Genomic DNA, 8,203 nt, shown 5'->3' with positions numbered 1-8,203 from the left:
CAGGGTACATATTGGAGCAGTGGACCATAGTCCAGGGTACATAGTGGAGCAGTGGACCATAGTCCAAGGTACATAGTGGAGCAGTGGACCATAGTCCAGGGTACATATTGGAGCAGTGGACCATAGTCCAGGGTACATAGTGGAGCAGTGGACCATAGTCCAGGGTACATAGTGGAGCAGTGGACCATAGTCCAGGGTACATAGTGGAGCAGTGGACCATAGTTCAGGACACATAGTGGAGCAGTGGACCATAGTCCAGGGTACATAGTGGAGCAGTGGACCATAGTCCAGGGTACATAGTGGAGCAGTGGACCATAGTCCAGGGTACATAGTGGAGCAGTGGACCATAGTCCAAGGTACATAGTGGAGCAGTGGACCATAGTCCAGGGTACATAGTGGAGCAGTGGACCATAGTCCAGGGTACATAGTGGAGCAGTGGACCATAGTCCAGGGTACATAGTGGAGCAGTGGACCATAGTCCAGGGTACATATTGGAGCAGTGGACCATAGTCCAAGGTACATATTGGAGCAGTGGACCATAGTCCAGGGTACATAGTGGAGCAGTGGACCATAGTCCAGGGTACATAGTGGAGCAGTGGACCATAGTCCAGGGTACATAGTGGAGCAGTGGACCATAGTCCAGGGTACATATTGGAGCAGTGGACCATAGTCCAAGGTACATAGTGGAGCAGTGGACCATAGTCCAGGGTACATAGTGGAGCAGTGGACCATAGTCCAGGGTACATAGTGGAGCAGTGGACCATAGTCCAAGGTACATAGTGGAGCAGTGGACCATAGTCCAGGGTACATAGTGGAGCAGTGGACCATAGTCCAAGGTACATAGTGGAGCAGTGGACCATAGTCCAGGGTACATATTGGAGCAGTGGACCATAGTCCAAGGTACATAGTGGAGCAGTGGACCATAGTCCAGGGTACATAGTGGAGCAGTGGACCATAGTCCAGGGTACATAGTGGAGCAGTGGACCATAGTCCAGGGTACATATTGGAACAGTGGACCATATTCCAAGGTACATAGTGGAGCAGTGGACCATAGTCCAAGGTACATAGTGGAGCAGTGGACCATAGTCCAGGGTACATAGTGGAGCAGTGGACCATAGTCCAGGGTACATAGTGGAGCAGTGGACCATAGTCCAAGGTACATATTGGAGCAGTGGACCATAGTCCAGGGTACATAGTGGAGCAGTGGACCATAGTCCAAGGTACATAGTGGAGCAGTGGACCATAGTCCAGGGTACATAGTGGAGCAGTGGACCATAGTCCAGGGTACATAGTGGAGCAGTGGACCATAGTCCAGGGTACATAGTGGAGCAGTGGACCATAGTCCAGGGTACATAGTGGAGCAGTGGACCATAGTCCAGGGTACATAGTGGAGCAGTGGACCATAGTCCAAGGTACATAGTGGAGCAGTGAATGCTGACCATCATCTTTCAAATTCGGTTTAACCGTTCATATAGTTTTAATATTTAATGTTAAATCCATCATACATTCTTAATATTCAAAGTGTAATTGTTCATATAGTCTTAATATTGAATATTTACTCATTCATATATTCTTAATATTCAATAATTAGTCTCTTATATATTTTCAATGTTGAATTGTTCCTATTGAAAGTATTCAATCCTTCATGCTGAACATGTACCTTCAAGTACCAAAGTTCAGTGTCGTACTCGCTAAAAAGAAAGTAACAGTTGTAAAAAAATACCAAGTTTGGGTTTATTATTATCATCATGTGATATGTTTAGTACTTTTTATATATACTTTTTGGCATCTAAAGAATGTCACGTTTCCATCTGAAGTAAGAGAAATAATACATGATAACTGTTATGTACACATCCTGGCATTTGACCCAATAACCGGAGTCCAAATCATTAGTGGAAATAAAACATGTGGAACAAACTTCATCAGATGACCTTTTCAATGGTGGATGTCATGTGACTTTGGAGCACCAATCAACACAAAGGGTCCCTGCTCATCACGTCCATGGACCCCCAGCTCATGGCTTTCTTGGCCAACTTACTCAAACTAAAACCTGATAAATATTCACGCAAGAGTGACTAAGTCAATGTACTAGAGACTTGGTGTTGGGGAGGATCGATAAAAGTGACTAAGTCATTGTACTAGAGACTTGGTGTTGGGGAGGATCGATAAAAGTGACTAAGTCATTGTACTAGAGACTTGGTGTTGGGGAGGGTCGATAAAAGTGACTAAGTCATTGTACTAGAGACTTGGTGTTGGGGAGGGTCGATAAAAGTGACTAAGTCATTGTACTAGAGACTTGGTGTTGGGGAGGATCGATAAAAGTGACTAAGTCATTGTACTAGAGACTTGGTGTTGGGGAGGATCGATAAAAGTGACTAAGTCATTGTACTAGAAGGGTGGTGTTGGGGAGGATCGATAAAAGTGACTAAGTCATTGTACTAGAGACTTGGTGTTGGGGAGGATCGATAAAAGTGACTAAGTCATTGTACTAGAGACTTGGTGTTGGGGAGGATCGATAAAAGTGACTAAGTCATTGTACTAGAGACTTGGTGTTGGGGAGGATCGATAAAAGTGACTAAGTCATTGTACTAGAGACTTGGTGTTGGGGAGGATCGATAAAAGTGACTAAGTCATTGTACTAGAGACTTGGTGTTGGGGAGGATCGATAAAAGTGACTAAGTCATTGTACTAGAGAGTTACCGGTAGTTGGTGTTGGTGGAAGACCAAAAAAGGTGACAAAGTACAGTGGTGGGCAAAAGTCTAGGTACACTTGTAAAGAACATGATGTCATGGCTGTCCTGACTTTCCAATCATTTCTACAACTCTTACTTTTTGTGATGTCGTGATTGGAGCACATACTTGTTGCTCACAAAAATGATTCATGAAGTTTGCTGCTTTTATGAATTTATTCTGGCTCTACTGGAAATGTGAGCTGGGTCAAAAGTATACATAGAGTAACATAGATGATCAATGTTGGTGATGTAGAAAAGTGAGAATGAAATCAAAGTAGCTTCCTGGCCTCTTCACTCCATGTGAGTGATTGTGATTGTTGACTTCTCTCAGCACATTGAAATGTGGCTCATGTGATGCAGTCATTAGTCATTAGACTGGCTTACAGACGCCACAATGGGAAAGTCAAAGGAAGTCAGCACAGATCTGAAAAAAAAAACAAGTCACTTGGAGCCATTTCAAAGCAGCTGAAGTTCCCAAGAGCAAATGTGCTAACACTTGTTGGTAAGTATGAAGTTCATGGCACAGTTCTGTCACTGTTATGATTAGGAAGAAAACAACAGCTATCACTTGCTGCAGAGAGAAAATTGGTCAGGATGATCAAGAGTCAATCGAGAAGCATGAAAAAGCAGGTGTGCAATGAATTGGAAGCTGCTGGAACACAGGTGTCAGTGTCCACAGTCAAGCATGGCCCTGGACTGAGAGGCTACCATGCCAGCAGGAGGCCCTTGCTCCAGAAGCCACACCTTAAGGCTCCTCCAAAGTTTGCTGCTGATCACATGGACAAAGGTAAGACCTTCTGGAAGAAAGTTCTGTGGTCAGATGAAACAAAATGGAGCTGTTTGGCCACAATACCCAGCAATATGAGGTGAGGCCTTTAATCCCAGGAACACCGAGCCTACCGTCAAGCATGGTGGTGGTAGTATTATGCTCTGGGCCTGTTTTTCTGCCAAGGGAACTGCTGCTTTAAATGGGACAATGAAAAAGAAGGATTAGGTCCAAATTCTTCAGGACAAGCTCAAATTATCAGGGGGGAGGTTGGGTATTGGGCACAGTTGGGTGTTCCAACAGGACAATGACCCCAAAGACACCTCAAAAGTGGTCAAGGAATGGCTAAATCAGGCTAGAATGAAGGTTTTAGAATGGCCTTCCCAAAGTCGACTTAAAGGTGTGGACAATGCTGAAGAAACAAGTCCATGTCAGAAAAGCAACACATTTAGCGGAACTGCAGCAATTTTTGGGTGAAAAATGTGCACAGAAGCTTGTGGATGGTTACCAAAAGCACCTTATTGCAGGTAAACTTGCCAAGGGACATGTAAGCAAATATGAACATTGCTGTATGTATACTTTTGACCCAGCTCATTTTCAGTAGAGACAGAATAAATCCATAAAAGAAGCAAACTTCATTCATGTTTTTTGTGAGCAACAACTCCATTCATTCATCCATCCATTTCTACCGCTTGTTCCTTTTGGGGTCACGGGGGTTGCTGGAGCCTCTCTCAGCTGCAATCGGGCGGAAGGCGGGGTGCACCCTGGACAAGTCGCCACCTCATTGCAGGTGATCAACAAGTATGTGCTCCAACCACTACATCACAAAAAATATATTACGATATTTTGCCTTGAATGAAGACTTGATGCATATAATGCCAGCAGTGTGATGATTCTATGTGTCTACATTCAAACATTCTTCTTCATGCTACCTTCATATATGCTACTTTGAAACTTTCATGCAGAGAGGGAAATCACAACTAAGTCAATTGAACAAAATTGTATTTATTAAATACTCTTCATTTTCTCGCGGTTGATTTTTTAAATGAAATAACAAATCAATAGTGTTGCTACCTTTTGTAGTAACACTTCTGCTGCATACTTTGCATGTTGCTGTGGTCTGCTGAATATCTTCCCACTTGAAGCCAAACCAGCGCCAGATGATGGATCGCCTGCTCTTTATTTTGGGCATTTATCCTTCTTCCTCCATTTGTGACCAGTTTCACACCATCTCTCTCTTGTATTGTCACAAGCTCCGCTCCGCTCTGCTTGTACAACCTCTCAGCTAACGTTCGCCATGCTGCTACCTCTCTGCTCGGCGAGAGTGTATGACGCTGGACGCGTGACAGTATGTGACATATGTAAGAAGACGGGCTTGTTGTCCGTCTCTGTGAGGAGGAGGAGAGAGAAACGCCTGTATTTTAATGCCCTCAGCTAACGTTAGCCATGCTGCTACCTCTCTGCTCGGCGAGAGTGTATGACGCTGGACGCGTGACAGTATGTGACGTATGTAAGAAGGCGGGCTTGTTGTCCGTCTCTGTGAGGAGGAAGAGAGAGAAACGCCTGTATTTTAATGCTCTCAGCTAACGTACGCCATGCTGCTACCTCTCTGCTCGGCGAGAGTGTATGACGCTGGACGCGTGACAGTATGTGACGTATGTAAGAAGGCGGGCTTGTTGTCCGTCTCTGTGAGGAGGAGAGAGAAACGCCTGTATTTTAATGCTCTCAGCTAATGTACGCCATGCTGCTACCTCTCTGCTCGGCGAGAGTGTATGACGCTGGACGCGTGACAGTATGTGACATATGTAAGAAGACGGGCTTGTTGTCCGTCTCTGTGAGGAGGAGGAGAGAGAAACGCCTGTATTTTAATGCCCTCAGCTAACATTCGCCATGCTGCTACCTCTCTGCTCGGCGAGAGTGTATGACGCTGGACGCGTGACAGTATGTGACATATGTAAGAAGACGGGCTTGTTGTCCGTCTCTGTGAGGAGGAGGAGAGAGAAACGCCTGTATTTTAATGCTCTCAGCTAACGTTCGCCATGCTGCTACCTCTCTGCTCGGCGAGAGTGTATGACGCTGGACGCACGACAGTATGTGACATATGTAAGAAGACGGGCTTGTTGTCCGTCTCTGTGAGGAGGAGGAGAGAGAAACGCCTGTATTTTAATGCCCTCAGCTAACGTTCGCCATGCTGCTACCTCTCTGCTCGGCGAGAGTGTATGACGCTGGACGCGTGACAGTATGTGACATATGTAAGAAGACGGGCTTGTTGTCCGTCTCTGTGAGGAGGAGGAGAGAGAAACGCCTGTATTTTAATGCCCTCAGCTAACGTTAGCCATGCTGCTACCTCTCTGCTCGGCGAGAGTGTATGACGCTGGACGCGTGACAGTATGTGACGTATGTAAGAAGGCGGGCTTGTTGTCCGTCTCTGTGAGGAGGAAGAGAGAGAAACGCCTGTATTTTAATGCTCTCAGCTAACGTACGCCATGCTGCTACCTCTCTGCTCGGCGAGAGTGTATGACGCTGGACGCGTGACAGTATGTGACGTATGTAAGAAGGCGGGCTTGTTGTCCGTCTCTGTGAGGAGGAGAGAGAAACGCCTGTATTTTAATGCTCTCAGCTAATGTACGCCATGCTGCTACCTCTCTGCTCGGCGAGAGTGTATGACGCTGGACGCGTGACAGTATGTGACATATGTAAGAAGACGGGCTTGTTGTCCGTCTCTGTGAGGAGGAGGAGAGAGAAACGCCTGTATTTTAATGCCCTCAGCTAACATTCGCCATGCTGCTACCTCTCTGCTCGGCGAGAGTGTATGACGCTGGACGCGTGACAGTATGTGACATATGTAAGAAGACGGGCTTGTTGTCCGTCTCTGTGAGGAGGAGGAGAGAGAAACGCCTGTATTTTAATGCTCTCAGCTAACGTTCGCCATGCTGCTACCTCTCTGCTCGGCGAGAGTGTATGACGCTAGACGCGTGACAGTATGTGACATATGTAAGAAGACGGGCTTGTTGTCCGTCTCTGTGAGGAGGAGGAGAGAGAAACGCCTGTATTTTAATGCCCTCAGCTAACGTTAGCCATGCTGCTACCTCTCTGCTCGGCGAGAGTGTATGACGCTGGACGCGTGACAGTATGTGACATACAGTATGTAAGAAGGCGGGCTTGTTGTCCGTCTCTGGAGGAGGAGGAGAGAGAAACGCCTGTAGTGTAATGCCCTCAGCTAACGTTCGCCATGCTGCTACCTCTCTGCTTGGCGAGAGTGTATGACGCTGGACGCGTGACAGTATGTGACATATGTAAGAAGACGGGCTTGTTGTCCGTCTCTGTGAGGAGGAGGAGAGAGAAACGCCTGTATTTTAATGCCCTCAGCTAACGTTAGCCATGCTGCTACCTCTCTGCTCGGCGAGAGTGTATGACGCTGGACGCGTGACAGTATGTGACATACAGTATGTAAGAAGGCGGGCTTGTTGTCCGTCTCTGGAGGAGGAGGAGAGAGAAACGCCTGTAGTGTAATGCCCTCAGCTAACGTTCGCCATGCTGCTACCTCTCTGCTTGGCGAGAGTGTATGACGCTGGACGCGTGACAGTATGTGACATATGTAAGAAGGCGGGCTTGTTGTCCGTCTCTGTGAGGAGGAAGAGAGAGAAACGCCTGTATTTTAATGCTCTCAGCTAACGTACGCCATGCTGCTACCTCTCTGCTCGGCGAGAGTGTATGACGCTAGACGCGTGACAGTATGTGACATATGTAAGAAGGCGGGCTTGTTGTCCGTCTCTGTGAGGAGGAAGAGAGAGAAACGCCTGTATTTTAATGCCCTCAGCTAACGTTAGCCATGCTGCTACCTCTCTGCTCGGCGAGAGTGTATGACGCTAGACGCGTGACAGTATGTGACATATGTAAGAAGACGGGCTTGTTGTCCGTCTCTGTGAGGAGGAAGAGAGAGAAACGCCTGTATTTTAATGCCCTCAGCTAACGTTAGCCATGCTGCTACCTCTCTGCTCGGCGAGAGTGTATGACGCTGGACGCACGACAGTATGTGACGTATGTAAGCAGAGCAAATACAGTATTAGCTTTCACTGTTATGCTGATGACACCCAACTCTACATGCCCCTAAAGCTGACCAACACGCCGGACTGTAGTCAGCTGGAGGCGTGTCTTAATGAAATTAAACAATGGATGTCCGCTAACTTTTTGCAACTTAATGCCAAAAAAACGGAAATGCTGATTATCGGTCCTGCTAGACACCGAACTCTATTTAATAATACAACTTTAACATTTGACAACCAAACAATTAAACAAGGCGACACGGTAAAGAATCTGGGTATTATCTTCCACCCAACTCTCTCCTTTGAGGCACACATTAAAAGCGTTACTAAAACGGCCTTCTTTCATCTCCGTAATATCGCTAAAATTCGCTCCATTTTGTCCACTAAAGACGCCGAGATCATTATCCATGCGTTTGTTACGTCTCGTCTCTATTACTGTAACGTATTATTTTGGGGTCTCCCCATGTCTAGCATTAAAAGATTACAGTTGGTACAAAATGTGGCTGCTAGACTTTTGACAAGAACAAGAAAGTTTGATCATATTACGCCTGTACTGTATATACCTTTATATACATATATACATACATATATACCTATACTGTATATACCTTTATATACATATATACATACATATATACCTATACTGGCTCACCTGCACT

General features: G+C 46.1%; 1 long non-coding RNA gene across 1 annotated transcript; it reads right to left on the bottom strand.

The window, feature by feature from the left end:
- Window positions 1–1,727: 1,727 nt before the first annotated feature.
- Window positions 1,728–8,196, bottom strand: LOC133535857 (uncharacterized). Its single transcript, XR_009802343.1, has 2 exons — window positions 7,043–8,196; window positions 1,728–6,889 (listed from the first exon to the last, which is right to left on the bottom strand). It is a non-coding gene; the product is annotated as an uncharacterized LOC133535857 (long non-coding RNA).
- Window positions 8,197–8,203: the final 7 nt, after the last annotated feature.

The sequence above is a fragment of the Nerophis ophidion genome, linkage group LG17, assembly GCF_033978795.1.
Source record: "Nerophis ophidion isolate RoL-2023_Sa linkage group LG17, RoL_Noph_v1.0, whole genome shotgun sequence".
NCBI lineage: Eukaryota > Metazoa > Chordata > Actinopteri > Syngnathiformes > Syngnathidae > Nerophis > Nerophis ophidion.
This window is presented reverse-complemented; position numbering and strand designations above follow the sequence as displayed.